The 15,141-nt window shown below is 37.4% G+C and overlaps 1 protein-coding gene across 1 annotated transcript in view; it reads left to right on the top strand.

Moving 5' to 3' along the window:
• The window catches only part of LOC126335011 (zinc finger protein 808-like), a 194,395-nt gene that overhangs the window by 48,190 nt on the left and 131,064 nt on the right, over positions 1-15,141 (top strand).

Genomic DNA, 15,141 nt, shown 5'->3' with positions numbered 1-15,141 from the left:
CAAACTGAAATTGTATGGCATTCATTGAGAAGGGATGATAGAGTATAGTGACTGCGAATGTCAGTCAAGAAAGTACTTTGGCTGGCAAACTATGCTTCATTTGTTGACTTACATACATATTAAGTCTTGTTATTTATCTTAGCTGCAATTAGTGCTTTGTTGTAAAAACGTGTTGCTGTCATATCTTTTATTGCACCATTGAATGCAGTCATTTTTTACACACACACACACACACACACACACACACACACACTGTCACACACACACACACACACACACACACACACACACACACACACACACACACAGCAGCATTGGACGATTTTCTTCCATTTTACATGTTGGTTGGGAAATCAGTGATAATTGTCTTAAATTCCATTAATACATCCACAAGAAGTCTACATAGCCTACTTGAGAGGCAGTAAAATAGCAGTAATATTGAAATATAATATGGGCAAATAAAAAGTCTGCCCACCAAGCAGCATCAGCAGAAGACACACAAAAGCTGTGGAAACGCACAAGCTGCAGAAGCCTCTTCTTGGCATAAGCGTTGAAGAGAAAGTAAGAGGGGCAAAGGAAAAGGATGGGTGAGGTGGGAATAGTTATGGAAAAGTCATACAGAATTCTGGTTCAGAGGAGACTTACTTTACATGACAAGAAGGAAAGATTGATTGTCGATGACTGCACAAGACACAATTTGAAGACCTCAGAACTTAACTCTAAGGGTCCAAACTTTGTGACAGTCCTTAGTTAAGACTTGCCCAGTGCACCTTCCTACTGCCAACTCCAGCAGCCCTGTAACTTTCAGAACTATACTGTGAAATGAAAAGTGTTGTGTACCAACTGTTATGTTAACAGTATTCGGCCTTCTGCATTACTACAGCTACCACCATGTTATCTGTTAGGATGAAAGGGCATAGACAGTTGTGTACTGGAAACACAAACACACTATATTCTGTTACCGTGTATGTTCTACAACATAACAGTCTTGACCCTGATGTCTGTTTCACTAAACATACCATCTGGATTCTCCCTCCTGCTACTAGTTTCTCAAAGCTCAGCAGGTGGGAACTGGCTGTAGAATGTGTGCTTGGTTTTTGCCACCCACTTGGCCTAAATTTTTGTTTATTTGTGTGGTCTCAGTTTTTCTTTTCAGTAACTATTCCTTTTCTTTGTCCCCATTCAGTTTTCAATTTTTCCCCCCCTGACCTGTCTGTTTTTCCCCACTCCTCCTCCCGTCTACCTATAATACACTTAGCTTTCCACTCTTAATGAATCTTTCAAAGTTTATTTATTTTTCTTTTTTTCAGTATTCTCAGTTTTGTTTATTACCCTACCTCCCACCTTTAATTTCTAAGGTTTTCAAATTGCGTCTGGTGCATTCATCGACAATTGGTTTTTCCTTCTCATCCCGCCCAATAAGGCACCCCCTTACCCGGGATCCTTACAAGTCCTTTTCCATGATCCCTCTTCATTTCCCTTCAACCCTTTTGCCAGAAGAAAGAGCCTTGGCTCAGAGGTCTCGTGCATTTCCACTCCTTTTATGTCTTTTCTTCTGTTGTTGCTTGATCAGTAGATTTTTCTATCCATCTGTTATTATATTTTCAAACCTTGATTATTTTCATTGATAAGTTAGAAGTATTGGTTATATTTTACTGTATTATAGCAGTGTAGTTATTAAAGGGTGTATATGCTTTGGGACAGCTGGGAAATCCGAGATTAACCTGGATTTTTTTTTTTATCCAGGAGAAAACCGGAAAAAACCCGGGAATTTTCTAGAATTGTGGGAATTTTTAATTGTTTTAGCCTCCAGTTAATTTTTTGTGATTTTGACTGGTAAGAAGTGATAAACAGCAAAATGTGACAAAGACTTCAGGACGAAGACTATAGATTGCTCCATAACAGCAAACTGCTTCCGATGAGTGTGACGTTACAACATTAAGTTCATTTTGAGTAGTTACCAGTGGATTCGTGTGCATGTACAGTTGAGTTGGGTGTGAGCAGTACCTTCTCCCACTTATGACTGCTTCAAGTGTGGCTGCAGCAGTAGCAAGAAACAGTCATGCTACACAGAAAAATTTTTCTGGCGTACGCAAACTGCCAGATTCGCGCATGCGCAGAGCAATCTGGGTTTTAATGGGGAAGAGGATAGTGACCCATGTTTATGTTTAGTGATTTTACTGTTTCCTGATGTCCTATTTCCTCTTCATGTACAGTTCACACGTCAAATGAAAGCAAAATGTATTTCTGTGGACGGGAGCTATCAAGTAAATTAAAATATGTGCACATAGTTACAGAAGGCTGTTATTAATTTCAGTTTTCTGATTTGATTTTATTTCTATGTTTTTGGCAGTGAAGCATTAATCCCCCTGCACATCAATGAAGTTATTTTCATTGGTTTGCAAAGTAAATATCGCCTTTATTAATCTTTTCCGCAAATGCAGTCAGTTGATAGGAAATGAAGTATTGCATTCCACACTATTGGCTAGTTGCAACTGTTCAGTTAATTTTGAGTGCAGATTTTCATCTTCTGGCACATTTGGCATTATGCCGTAACAAAGAATGAAACCTAAGTCAATACACTACTTGTAACCCAAGTAAATTTGCATCCCAAAATAATTGTGAATCTGGACGTATGAATGTGTCCTTTAAATTGAATTATGCATTTAGTACAGTTTACAAAATTCCTGTGCTCTTGGTGTATCCTCTGATGTCCTATTTATTTTAAGACATCATGTAAGATCTCTTAATGCTATATATGTACGAACGTATGGGCTTCTTATGTCACCATAACTGTCCACGCACAGTATCACCGTTTTCTAGTGCTCTCTGACAGCTGCTGAAACGAACCCATGTCAGAGAGGTCACAGAAAAATATTGCGAATGGTTCTTCGAAAAGCATTATTTTCAAAGGAAATTTTCTTTTACGCTAGGTGAACTATGTTAGGTGTGAGAATATGCAATGAATTTCTTAAATCACAGAGTGTTTGACTCCAATTTAAAATTAAAACTTTCAAGACCAGCCACTTACAAAAATTTACAACCCAGAAGACAAGAGAGTAATGTCACTGTTTAAAATTTTACTGGCACATTTGTGTGATGTATCTTAGTGTAAGACACACTAAAAAGACCAATGTTACCTGTGAAAGCTTAACTTTTCTTGTAGCTACACAATCTCCATTAATTTAAACCATTAACTTTTCCTATTTGTGCTTTCACACTACATCTACATCTACATCTACATCCATACTCCGCAAGCCACCTGACTGTGTGTGGCAGAGGGTACCTTGAGTACCTCTATCGGTTCTCCCTTTTATTTCAGTCTCGTATTGGTCGTGGAAAGAAGGATTGTTGGTATGCTTCTGTGTGGGCTCTAATCTCTCTGATTTTATCCTCATGGTCTCTTTGCGAGATGTAAGTAGGAGGGAGCAATATACTGCTTGACTCTTCGGTGAAGGTATGTTCTCGAAACTTTAACAACAGCCAGTACCGAACTACCGAGAGTCTCTCCTGCAGAGTCTTCCACTGTAGTTTATCTGTCATCTCCGTAATGCTTTCGCGATTACTAAATGATCCTGTAACGAAGCACGCTGCTCTCTGTTGAATCTTCTCTATCTCTTCTATCAACCCTATCTGGTATGGATCCCACACTGCTGAGCAGTATTCAAGCAGTGGGCGAACAAGCGTACTGTAACCTACTTCCTTTCTTTTCGGATTGCATTTCCTTAGGATTCTTCCAATGAACCTCAGTCTGGCATCTGCCTTACCGACGATCAACTTTATATGATCATTCCATTTTAAATCACTCCTAATGCATACTCCCAGATAATTTATGGAATTAACTGCTTCCAGTTGCTGACCTGCTATATTGTAGCTAAATGATAAGGGATCTATCTTTCTATGTATTCGCAACACATTACACTTGTCTACATTGAGATTCAATTGCCATTCCCTGCACCATGCGTCAATTCGCTGCAGATCCTCCTGCATTTTAGTACAATTTTCCACTGTAACAACCTCTCGATACACCACAGCATCATCTGCAAAAAGCCTCAGTGAACTTCTGAAGCCATCCACAAGGTCATTTATGTATATTGTGAATAACAACGGTCCTATGACACTCTCCTGCGGCACACCCGAAATCACTCTTGCTTCAGAAGACTTCTCTCCATTGAGAATGACATGCTGCGTTCTGTTATCTAGGAACTCTTCAATCCAATCACACAATTGGTCTGATAGTCCATATGCTCTTACTTTGTTCATTAAATGACTGTGGGGAACTGTATCGAACACCTAGTGGAAGTCAAGAAACCGGCATCTACCTGTGAACCCATGTCTATGGCCCTCTGAGTCTCGTGGACGAATAGCGCGAGCTGGGTTTCACACGACCGTCTTTTTCGAATCCCGTGCTGATTCCTACAGAGTAGATTTCTAGTCTCCAGAAAAGTCATTATACTCAAAGATAATGTGTTCCAAAATTCTACAACTGATCAGGGTTAGAGATATAGATCTATCGTTCTGCACATCTGTTCGACGTCCCTTCTTGAAAATGGGGATGACCTGTGAACTTTTTCCAATCCTTTGGAACGCTACGCTCTTCTAGAGACCTACGGTACACCTCTGCAAGATGGGGGGCAAGTTCCTTAGAATACTCGGTGTAAAATCGAACTGGTATCCCATCAGGTCCAGCAGCCTTTCCTCTTTTGAGCGATTTTAATTGTTTCTTTATCCCTGTGTCGTCTATTTCGATATCTACCATTTTGTTATCTGTGCAACAATCTAGATAAGGAACTACAGTACAGTCTTCCTCTGTGAAACAGCTTTGGAAAAAGACACTTAGTATTTCGGCCTTTAGTCTGTCATCCTCTGCTTCAGAACCATTTTGGTCACAGAGTATCTGGACATTTTGTTTTGATCCACCTACCGCTTTGACATAAGACCAAAATTTCGTAGGATTTTCTGCCAAGTCAGTACCTAGAACTTTACTTTCGAATTCATTGAACACCTCTCGCCCAGCCCTCCTTACACTTTGCATAATTTTTGTTTGTCTGCAAGGCTTTGTCTATGTTTATGTTTGCTGTGAAGTTCCCTTTGCTTCCGCAGCATTCTTCTAACTCGGTTGTTGCACCACGGTGGCTCTTTTCCATATCATACGATCTTGCTTGGCACATACTCATCTAACACATATTGTACGATGGTTTTGAACTTTGTCCACTGATCATCAACACTATCTGTACTTGAGACAAAATTTTTGTGTTGAGCTGTCAGGTACTCTGTAATCTGCTTTTTGACACTTTTGCTAAACAGAAAAATCGTCCTACCTTTTTTAATATTTCTATTTACGGCTGAAATCATCGATGCAGTAACCACTTTATGATCGCTGATTCCCTGTTCTGCGTTAACAGTTCCAAATAGTTCGGGTGTGTTTGTCACCAGAAGGTCTAATATGTTATCGCCACGAGTCAGTTCTCTGTTTAACTGCTCAAGGTAGTTTTCAGATAAAGCACTTAAAAAAATTTCACTGGATTCTTTGTCCCTACCACCAGTTATGAACGTTTGAATCTCCCAGTCTATATCCGGCAAATTAAAATCTCCACCCAGAACTTTAACATGGTGGGTAAATCCACTCGAAATATTTTCCAAATTATCCTTCAGGTGCTCAGCCACAAGAGCTGCTGAGCCAGGGGGCCTATAGAGACATCCAATTACCATGTCTGAGCCTGCTTTAAACATGGCCTTCACCCAAATTATTTCACATTTGGGATCTCCATCGATTTCCTTCAATACTATTGCACTTCTTATCGCTATAAATATGCCTCCCTCTTCACTGTCCAGCCTGTCTCTGCGGTATACATTCCAATCTGAGTTTAGGATTACATTACTGTTTACGTCTGGTTTCAGCCAACTTTCTGTCTGCATTTTGCCTACTCCTACCTTGCCACGTCTCAGGAGGCGTCTTGTCGGGCCAAAACTCTATCGGATCATTGGGACATTGGCCAGATGCGCTATCTAAATTCACAACCTTATTCTCCATGCATAATATTGTAAGAAAAAACACAAACAATAAATAAAGAATGTTTTAATATTATTGAATGTCTATTCTGTATGAAATGAAACTAAACATTTATCGTGTACACCAACATTGCACCTATCACAAATTTTTGTTGTTTTTTTCTTGCAGTGAGCACATCTCTTCTATGTTTTACTTGGCACAATGAAATGATTTCCTGGATTTAGTCGTACATCTGTGCTCACCCGTCCTCCCATCAGTTTGTTTCCTTGTGGTCCTCTGCGTTTTGGTACTGATCCTGTTTTCTTTGATAGGTAAAACGTCACTATTCTCCGTCGGACATCCAAAAGTGAGAGCTTCTCATTAGAGTTAGCAATTTGGTATGCACGACATGTGTTTACTACACAGATATCTATCATCTGTGTGCATAATGGCCACCGCCATTTCTTTGACCTTATCCTCGTCGTATAAAGTGAAATCTGCTCGTCCAGTAGATCTACGCCACCCATATGGGCATTGTATTCTTCAGTGAGATGTGGAATTGTAACAGATATTTCTTTTTTCTTTGCCCGTGAGTATCTTTTAGTAGAACTCAGAAGAGTAATAGTACTGTAATTTGTCGCTACACATACTGGTTTGTTGTCACTCCATTTCACAACCAGAACTTCATTCTCTTTGTCAAACATGTAGTCATAGAATCCTCGTACCTTTTCTTTTGCCATTCTTAGTTCGATGTCTCTTATTGTTCCTGTAGCTTTCCAAAATGAAAGAGGAAGCCGTCTGGTAGAATTTTGCACAGAGCATAACTTAATCATAGCTAACACTAAGTTCAAGAATCATAAAAGAAGGTTGTATACATGGAAGAATCCTGGAGATACTAAAAGGTATCAGATAGATTATATAATGGTAAGACAGAGATTTAGGAATCAGGTTTTAAATTGTAAGGCGTTTCCAGGGGCAGATGTGGACTCTGACCACAATCTATTGGTTATGAACTGTAGATTAAAACTGAAGAAACTACAAAAAGGTGCTAATTTAAGGAGATGGGACCTGGATAAACTGAAAGAACCAGAGGTTGTAGAGAGTTTCAGGGAGAGCATAAGGGAACAATTGACAGGAATGGAGGAAAGAAATACAGTAGAAGAAGAATGGGTAGCTCTGAGGGATGAAGTAGTGAAGGCAGCAGAAGATAAAGTAGGTAAAAAGACGAGGGCTAATAGAATCCTTGGGTAACAGAAGAAATATTGAATTTAATTGATGAAAGGAGAAAATATAAAAATGCAGTAAATGAAGCAGGCAAAAAGGAATACAAACGTCTAAAAAATTAGATCGACAGGAAGTGCAAAATGGCTAAGCAGGGATGGCTAGAGGACAAATGTAAGGATGTAGAGGCCTATCTCACAAGGGGTAAGATAGATACTGCCTACAGGAAAATTAAAGAGACCTTTGGAGAAAAGAGAGCCACTTGTATGAATATCAAGAGCTCAGATGGAAACCCAGTTCTAAGCAAAGAAGGGAAGGCGGAAAGGTAGAAGGTGTATATAGAGGGTTTATACAAGGGTGATGTACTGGAAATGGAAGAGGGTGCAAATGAAGATGAAATGGGAGATACAATACTGCGGGAAGAGTTTGACAGAGCACTGAAAGACCTGAGTCGAAACTCTACCATCTGGCGAGCAAGATTTATGAGACAGGCGAAATACCCTCAGACTTCAAGAAGAATATAATAATTCCAATCCCAAAGAAAGCAGGTGTTGACAGATGTGAAAATTACCGAACTATCAGTTTAGTAAGTCACAGCTGCAAAATACTAACACGAATTCTTTACAGACGAATGGAAAAACTGGTAGAAGTGGAGATTGCGGAAGATCAGTTTGGATTCCGCAGAAATGTTGGAACACGTGAGGCAATACTAATCTTACGACTTATCTTAGAAGAAAGATTAAGAAAAGGCAAACCTATGTTTCTAGCATTTGTAGACTTAGAGAAAGCTTTTGACAAGGTTGACCGGAATACTCTCTTTCAAATTCTAAAGGTGGCAGGGGTAAAATACAGGGAGGGTAAGGCTATTTACAATTTGTACAGAAACCAGATGACAGTTATAAGAGTCGAGGGACATGAAAGGGATGTAGTGGTTGGGAAGGGAGTGAGACAAGGTTGTAGCCTCTACCCGATGTTATTCAATCTGTATATTGAGCAAGCAGTAAAGGAAACAAAAGAAAAATTTGGAGTAGGTATTAAAATTCACGGAGAAGAAATAAAAACTTTGAGGTTCGCCGATGACATTGTAATTCTGTCAGAGACAGCAAAGGACTTGGAAGAGCAGTTGAACGGAATGGACAGTGTCTTAAAAGGAGGATATAAGATGAACATCAACAAAAGCAAAACGAGGATAATGGAATGTAGTCAAATTAAATCGGGTGATGCTGAGGGAATTAGATTAGGAAATGAGACACTTAAAGTAGTAAAGGAGTTTTGCTATTTAGGGAGTAAAATAACTGATGATGGTCGAAGTAGAGAGAATATAAAATGTAGACTGGCAATGGCAAGGAAAGCGTTTCTGAAGAAGAGAAATTTGTTAACATTGAGTATAGATTTAAGTGTTAGGAAGTCGTTTCTGAAAGTATTTGTATGGAGTGTAGCCATGTATGGAAGTGAAACATGGACAATAACTAGTTTGGACAAGAAGAGAATAGAAGCTTTCGAAATGTGGTGCTACAGAAGAATGCTGAAGATTAGATGGATAGATCACATAAGTAATGAGGAGGTATTGAATAGAATTGGGGAGAAGAGGAGTTTGTGGCACAACTTGACAAAAAGAAGGGATCGGTTGGTAGGACATGTTTTGAGGCATCAAGGGATCACAAATTTAGCATTGGAGGGCAGCGTGGAGGGTAAAAATCGTAGAGGGAGAACGGGAGATGAATACACTAAGCAGATTTAGAAGCATGTAGGTTGCAGCAAGTACTGGGAGATGAAGAAGCTTGCACAGGATAGATTAGCATGGAGAGCTGCATCAAACCAGTCTCAGGACTGAAGACCACAACAACAACAGCTTTCATTTTACTCTTTCCGAGTGTGATCAGAGTGTCAACACTGGTGAAAAAGTTGTCAAAGAAAAGCTTATAATTCAGATACCCTGATTCTGGAAACATGCTGATTAGTTCATTTATTACCCTTGCACCTAAAGGCTCCTGTTTGTTGTCAGTCTTGCCACAGTATGGCAAAAAATTGTAAAGGAAGCCATTGGAGCTTGTAAGACACCAAATTTTATATCCAGATTTGATAGGCTTTCCCCTCATAAACATTTTAGCTGAATGTTTGCCATAATAATGAACCATCATTTCATCAATTGAGAGTTCTGAATGAAATACGCCAAATTTACCAAATTCCTTTTTCAGCATTTCAAAGAACAACCTCAGTTTGTACATCTTGTTGTTTCTGCCTATTTTGTCATTGAGATGAATGAATATCTTTATTTCCCGAAACCTATTTCTTGACATGGAGTTGAAGACTATAAAGGAACACCGACATCAGGAGCCTGTTCCCAGTACATATTCTCATGGGGAAGCTTATGATAACCACTCAGAAGTAGTATTCCAATAAATGATTTTATTTCTTCTTTGGTTAGCAGAAAATTTATTTTGTTATTTTGGCAAGCATAGATTTTGCTTTGTTCAATAATAGTATCCATTAGTTTCTCAGAAGAAAAAAAAATCCTCAAACACCTGGAGCACTGTCTTATTTGCTAGACATTCCGTAACACAATGTTCGTTGCTCTTCCCCGACTCACTAGTGTTTGTGTACATTGGTTGACATTTATACCACTTATATTTATATATTTTTGTAGATAACGTACCACTTTCTGCTCCATATCCTAATGCTTTCCTTCTTTTGACTTGTGGAGGTACAGCTGTAGCATTAGCTTCATCTCGGCTGGTTATGAGCTCTAAAGTACTGGCTACATCTTGTACAACAGCTCGTTGTTCAGTACATTTTCGTCAGTGTCTTCTTCATCTGTTATTACATCTGCATCGGGTGGAATAATCGCCAATTCTACATCATCATCTTCGTCACTCTCTTGATGGTTCTCTAGTTCTGCTATCAAATGTAAGTCCATGCAGCATGTTTTTATCCTGTTGGAATCGTAAAATTCGAATGGAATATGAAAAAAAGCAGATATAAAGAACGTAAAATGCATTTCTTCTTTGTAAAATACATGTATACAAGAATAGGGCACATCAGCAATAAATGATAGTGTAACATGCCATTGTCCCATTATTGGGATGCATAAATTATATCTGTATTGCAATTACTTGAAAAAAATCTGAAGTATACTTAATCTTACACGGACATCCATATGTTCATAACAAACACGCCCACACAACTAAATCACAGCAAACATACAGTGCTGTCAAGTGCGAGAACAAAAAATCGGCAAGTTTATAATTTTCCTGGTGCGAAGTACTTAGAAAAAAGTTATTTATTTTACATTTACAGGCATTATAGCAGTTAGTTGAACCTACAGGTGCAACAGTGAAGGCTAAAAGCTCCATTGCTTACGTAGAAATAAGTAAAATATACGTGTCCCAAAAAAAAGGACAATGGCCAGTAATGGGTTAACAGCGATGTTGCTATTTGCTTACTACATCGCATGTCCTATGCTTTGAATATCTGCTGTGATTGGCTGACGAGAACACATGACGAGCTATGATTGGCTTACAACAGGGCATTGCAGTCTCTGTTTCAATGCTGTTTCATGTGCTTGATGGAATTTGAATTTATACTATTGTAATATGAAAATAGGCATCATACATATTGCTGCACATCAAAGATCTTTTCAGAATGCGTTTTTTTTCCCCCTTGTTGAGTTCCATTTTCTAAAGTGCCACGGAGTTCTTGCTGGTGTATAAAACCTTTAACATTCAAAGGATTAGCAACCTTGACATGCAATAATTGCAGTAATTCATTTAGAAAACTGCTGTTTCTACAAGTAAATTTATGGGTACTTCTTTATTACCTATGTTGTTTATACATATTAACAAACTCCTCCGTATGTGGAGTTTGTCACCATTTGTTTTAAGAGTTATTCAGAATCAACCATTTTGTGCACAGGAGGTAAATGACACTATTCCCTCCAATTGAAGGGAGTTTCTCTAAAGTTTTCAATATACTGTAACCTGTTTTCATTCAAGTATTTTTATTCCTGTTTTTGAAACTTTTCATCGAGGTCACAAATGTATTATTCAGTTATTAGTAGGGACAATAAAATTTCACAAAAATAACAGCTTTTAGGGAAATAAAATGAAATTGTCAATTTTTACAAAATATCAGAAGACTTTTAATTTCCTGATAAAAATGTTATAAATCTGAAAACTACAGTTTCTTAATATTCATAACTTGTGGTTATTGAATGTTAAAATAACATTTTGACTTCAGATTTCTCAAGGCTGAGGTTAGTGCATAATATCAAAATGCTAGTTCAGATGTTTCATTTCTCATGTAAATTGGCAAAACCATTTAATTTGGAAAAAGAAGAAATGTATTTGTAAAAGAGACAACACAGTTTTGTCAAAAACAACACCAAATTTGGCAAGAAAACAGCATATAATTTGGCTAAAACACCAAATTTAGCAAAAACACTGAATTTGTCAGAAAAGACTGTGCCAAAAAATAACACTGAATTTCACAAACAGTATTGAATTTGGCAACAACCATGCAATTTAAAGAAAACCAAATTTAGAAAAAAACTCGAAATTTGACAAAAAAATATCATTAGCAGAAAAAGGCACTGAATTTGGAAAAATAACATCAAATTTGATAAAAAAACTGAAATTGATTTAAAAACACAAAATTTGACATTAAATAAAACGAAATTTGCCCAAAAAAATCGAATGCAGCAAAAAAAGATACTGAATGTGGCAAAAAAGTACCTTGAATGTGACAAAAAACACCAAACTTTACGAATGTACAGAGTATTTGTCAGAAGTGACAACTAAGTTTGCAAAAATTACGACAAATGTGTAAAAAAATGCATGTGGCAAAAAATAACATCGAATTTCGCCAAAAATAATACTGAATTTGGCAATAAAATAAAGAGATTTTTTCCTGTCTCTAGTTATCAGATCAGAGAGTAAATAGAAAACTTGGACAGCATTTATATTCAAGTGCAGATTTTATGTTAGTAGTTTATACAAACTTTCAATGTCCAAGTTTTTGACAACTGTTGCTTGTTATACTTTTTACCAAGAAAAATAGTATATTGACTTATGCATTTTTGGATACACTGTATGTTTCAAGCATTACATTTTTAGCTATTTACTGAGCACTTTTAAACTGATTTCACTTAAAATAAACACACATTCACTGGCAGATTTTGCCCTTGGGTGTTGCGCCTTGTAACCTAAAGTAACTTGGTTTGCCCTAGGATTAAAAACACATTACTATTCATGTCACAGGGATCCAAAACAAAACTGCTACTTTCCGTTCCTGCAAATAACTTCCTAATCATTGTAAGGATACATAAGGAATGGGGTCCAATCACGTGTAAATTTGCGCAAATGAGCAATACAAAAATTTCAGTTTGTCAATATCCAATACTTTATCTGACAATTGTTTGTTTATTTATTCTACTATCATGTCAACTTTCGAATGAATGAATATTTTTTTATTTACTACCATTTTTAAGTTTTGCATTGTATGTATTGGACATGAATGTCATTAATTAAAACTATCTCAGCAGTAACTCCACAATGTATTATATACCGTCCAATGCGGTGATTTTGGACACTGGTGCGAATTCGAACAGTATGGCTTATTTGCTATTTGCTCTTTGCTACTGCATAAAAACAAAGAGTTATTTATTTTAATGCCTGTGCACCAGTTATTTTAAGTGCAAGATTGCATTTATCACGTACCACAACTTTTATTTTGCGTCAGTTGCTTCCCTAGGTGAATAATTGATGAACAGTCTCTGTGTTAAAAATCCATGCATTATCGTAAAGTGGAAACTTTCTCTTGTTGGCCGAGTGGGGTGTTATTGTAACCATAATTGTCGACGCACTCAGTAGCTAACAGCATTGAGACAATTTCTGTACAAATTTGTCGAGTTTCTCATGCGAGGTTATAAAATAATGACAGTTTTTGTAAAACTGTGTACTGTGTGGGGTGATTTTGGACAATGCCAGTAACATATAAGAGCAGGAGAGGTGCTACAGTAAGGTGTAATTATGACCCAGAACTTTTAGATAAAGATGTTTGTGATGTTCAGAGTGGTAATTATCATACCGAAAAGCATGTTATTTGTATGGTATGCTTAAATCAACCCTACAAAATAAAGTGCAGGAAGCGCATCTGAAAAAAATGGAAGGACAGCCAGTGCTAAATGAAGAAGAAGAAGAAGAAGAAATGTTGAAGCAAGGTATCTTGAGGGCTGCACATTGAGGATTTCCCTTCACTAAATTGGATATTATATATTTAGTTGAAGGTTACCTCGATAAATCGAGCCAAAAAGAGAATAAATTTTGTAAAATCTTGCCAGGAGAAGAATGGATGTATTTATTCCTCAAAGGACAGTCAGAAGATCTTTCCATTCGCTTAAGCGAAAATATTTAATAAGCTCGTGCAGGAGTGAACAAAGAGACTGTTTATTTAAATTTTTGCAAAATAAAAACTTATCTGTAATGTATAAAATTCATTAAATCATTCCATATCACTTATTTACAGCAAAGGACTCCCTTAAAATGTGTAAAATGTCACCAAAATCAAATAAAAAGCATGTAGAATTTTTTTAAAAGGCAGTAACTGTCTGAATTCGCCCTCTGTATACTGTAACTTTGGACAGAGATTTAAAAAAGTGTCAAAAATCACCCCAATCTATGGGGTGACTTCGGACACTTTATTTAACTGCCTCAGATAAATATACCTACACATGCACTTTCTGATTCAGGGATATTTTATTCGTTACACATATCCCTACCATTTCCATAACAATCAATTTAATCTAACAATATATACGAAAGTTACAATCAAAATAATGACAAACCCGTCCAAAATCAACCCGTTTGACGGTACACTTGACAAAGGTACACTGACTGATATGAGCAGCAATTTCCTCTGGATGGAGGGGTTGTATCACGGAGAGACCAAACTAACATAATTCCTAAAGAGTGGTAGCATCATTTTCACTAGTTACAGGGGCACCAGTCTGTGTAATGTGGACCCTGACACGGCACTATTGATTTTGCACAGCAGATTAAGAACTGAAGAAATTACAGAAAGATAGGAAGTTCAGAATGTGGGACCCAAATAAATTGAAGGAACCACAGGGGATTGAAAGTTTGAAAAGGAGCATTAGCCCACAGCTGACTGAACTGGGAATTGATAAAAAATTGAATGGGTACCTTTGAGAGATGGATTATCCAGCAGAAAATTAAAGGGGCAAAAAGACAATCCCAATAGAAATATTTGAATAACCCAAGAGCTTATGAATTTAACTGATGAAAAGAGAAAATGTAAAAATGCAACAAATGAAGGATACATAAAAAATATACAGTGTCTAGAAATAAAGTGTGACAGGACTAGCTAGAGAAGAAATGCAAAACTGTAGAAGACTGGAGGACTTCGGACATGGTGGACACCACCTATAGGACAATTACAGCGTGCTTTGGAGAAAGAAGCACTTGGACAAATATCAAGAGCAAGCACTTTTGGGAGATAGTTGGTGGCTATCTACAAGCATCTTCCACTTTAAGTTAAGCATTTTCATGAATTTCTCCCATGGTTAAAACAAACCAGTCACATGGAGGTCTGAAGATAACAGATGTAGATAAATGTTTGAACTGTGGATCGTATTAGGAAAAGCTGGAGTAAAAGAAGAGCTTAAGAAAATAGGTTACATTACTGGCTGCTCTTTCTTACATGTTTTCAACAAGTGCCATTATAGGACGTGGAAGTAATATTGAGATAGCTCTCAAATTTCTTCAGAATTCATGATAATGATCCAAGGGATAGTACTGATTGTAGATTACTCCAAACCTGACATTGAGTGGTAGAGATTTGCTTCACCAGCTCACATTTAAAATATTAACCGCGTACAGGGATTTTTCTTCTGTTATTGCATTACTTTTCAG

Source organism: Schistocerca gregaria, chromosome 2 (genome assembly GCF_023897955.1).
Source record: "Schistocerca gregaria isolate iqSchGreg1 chromosome 2, iqSchGreg1.2, whole genome shotgun sequence".
NCBI lineage: Eukaryota > Metazoa > Arthropoda > Insecta > Orthoptera > Acrididae > Schistocerca > Schistocerca gregaria.
This window is presented reverse-complemented; position numbering and strand designations above follow the sequence as displayed.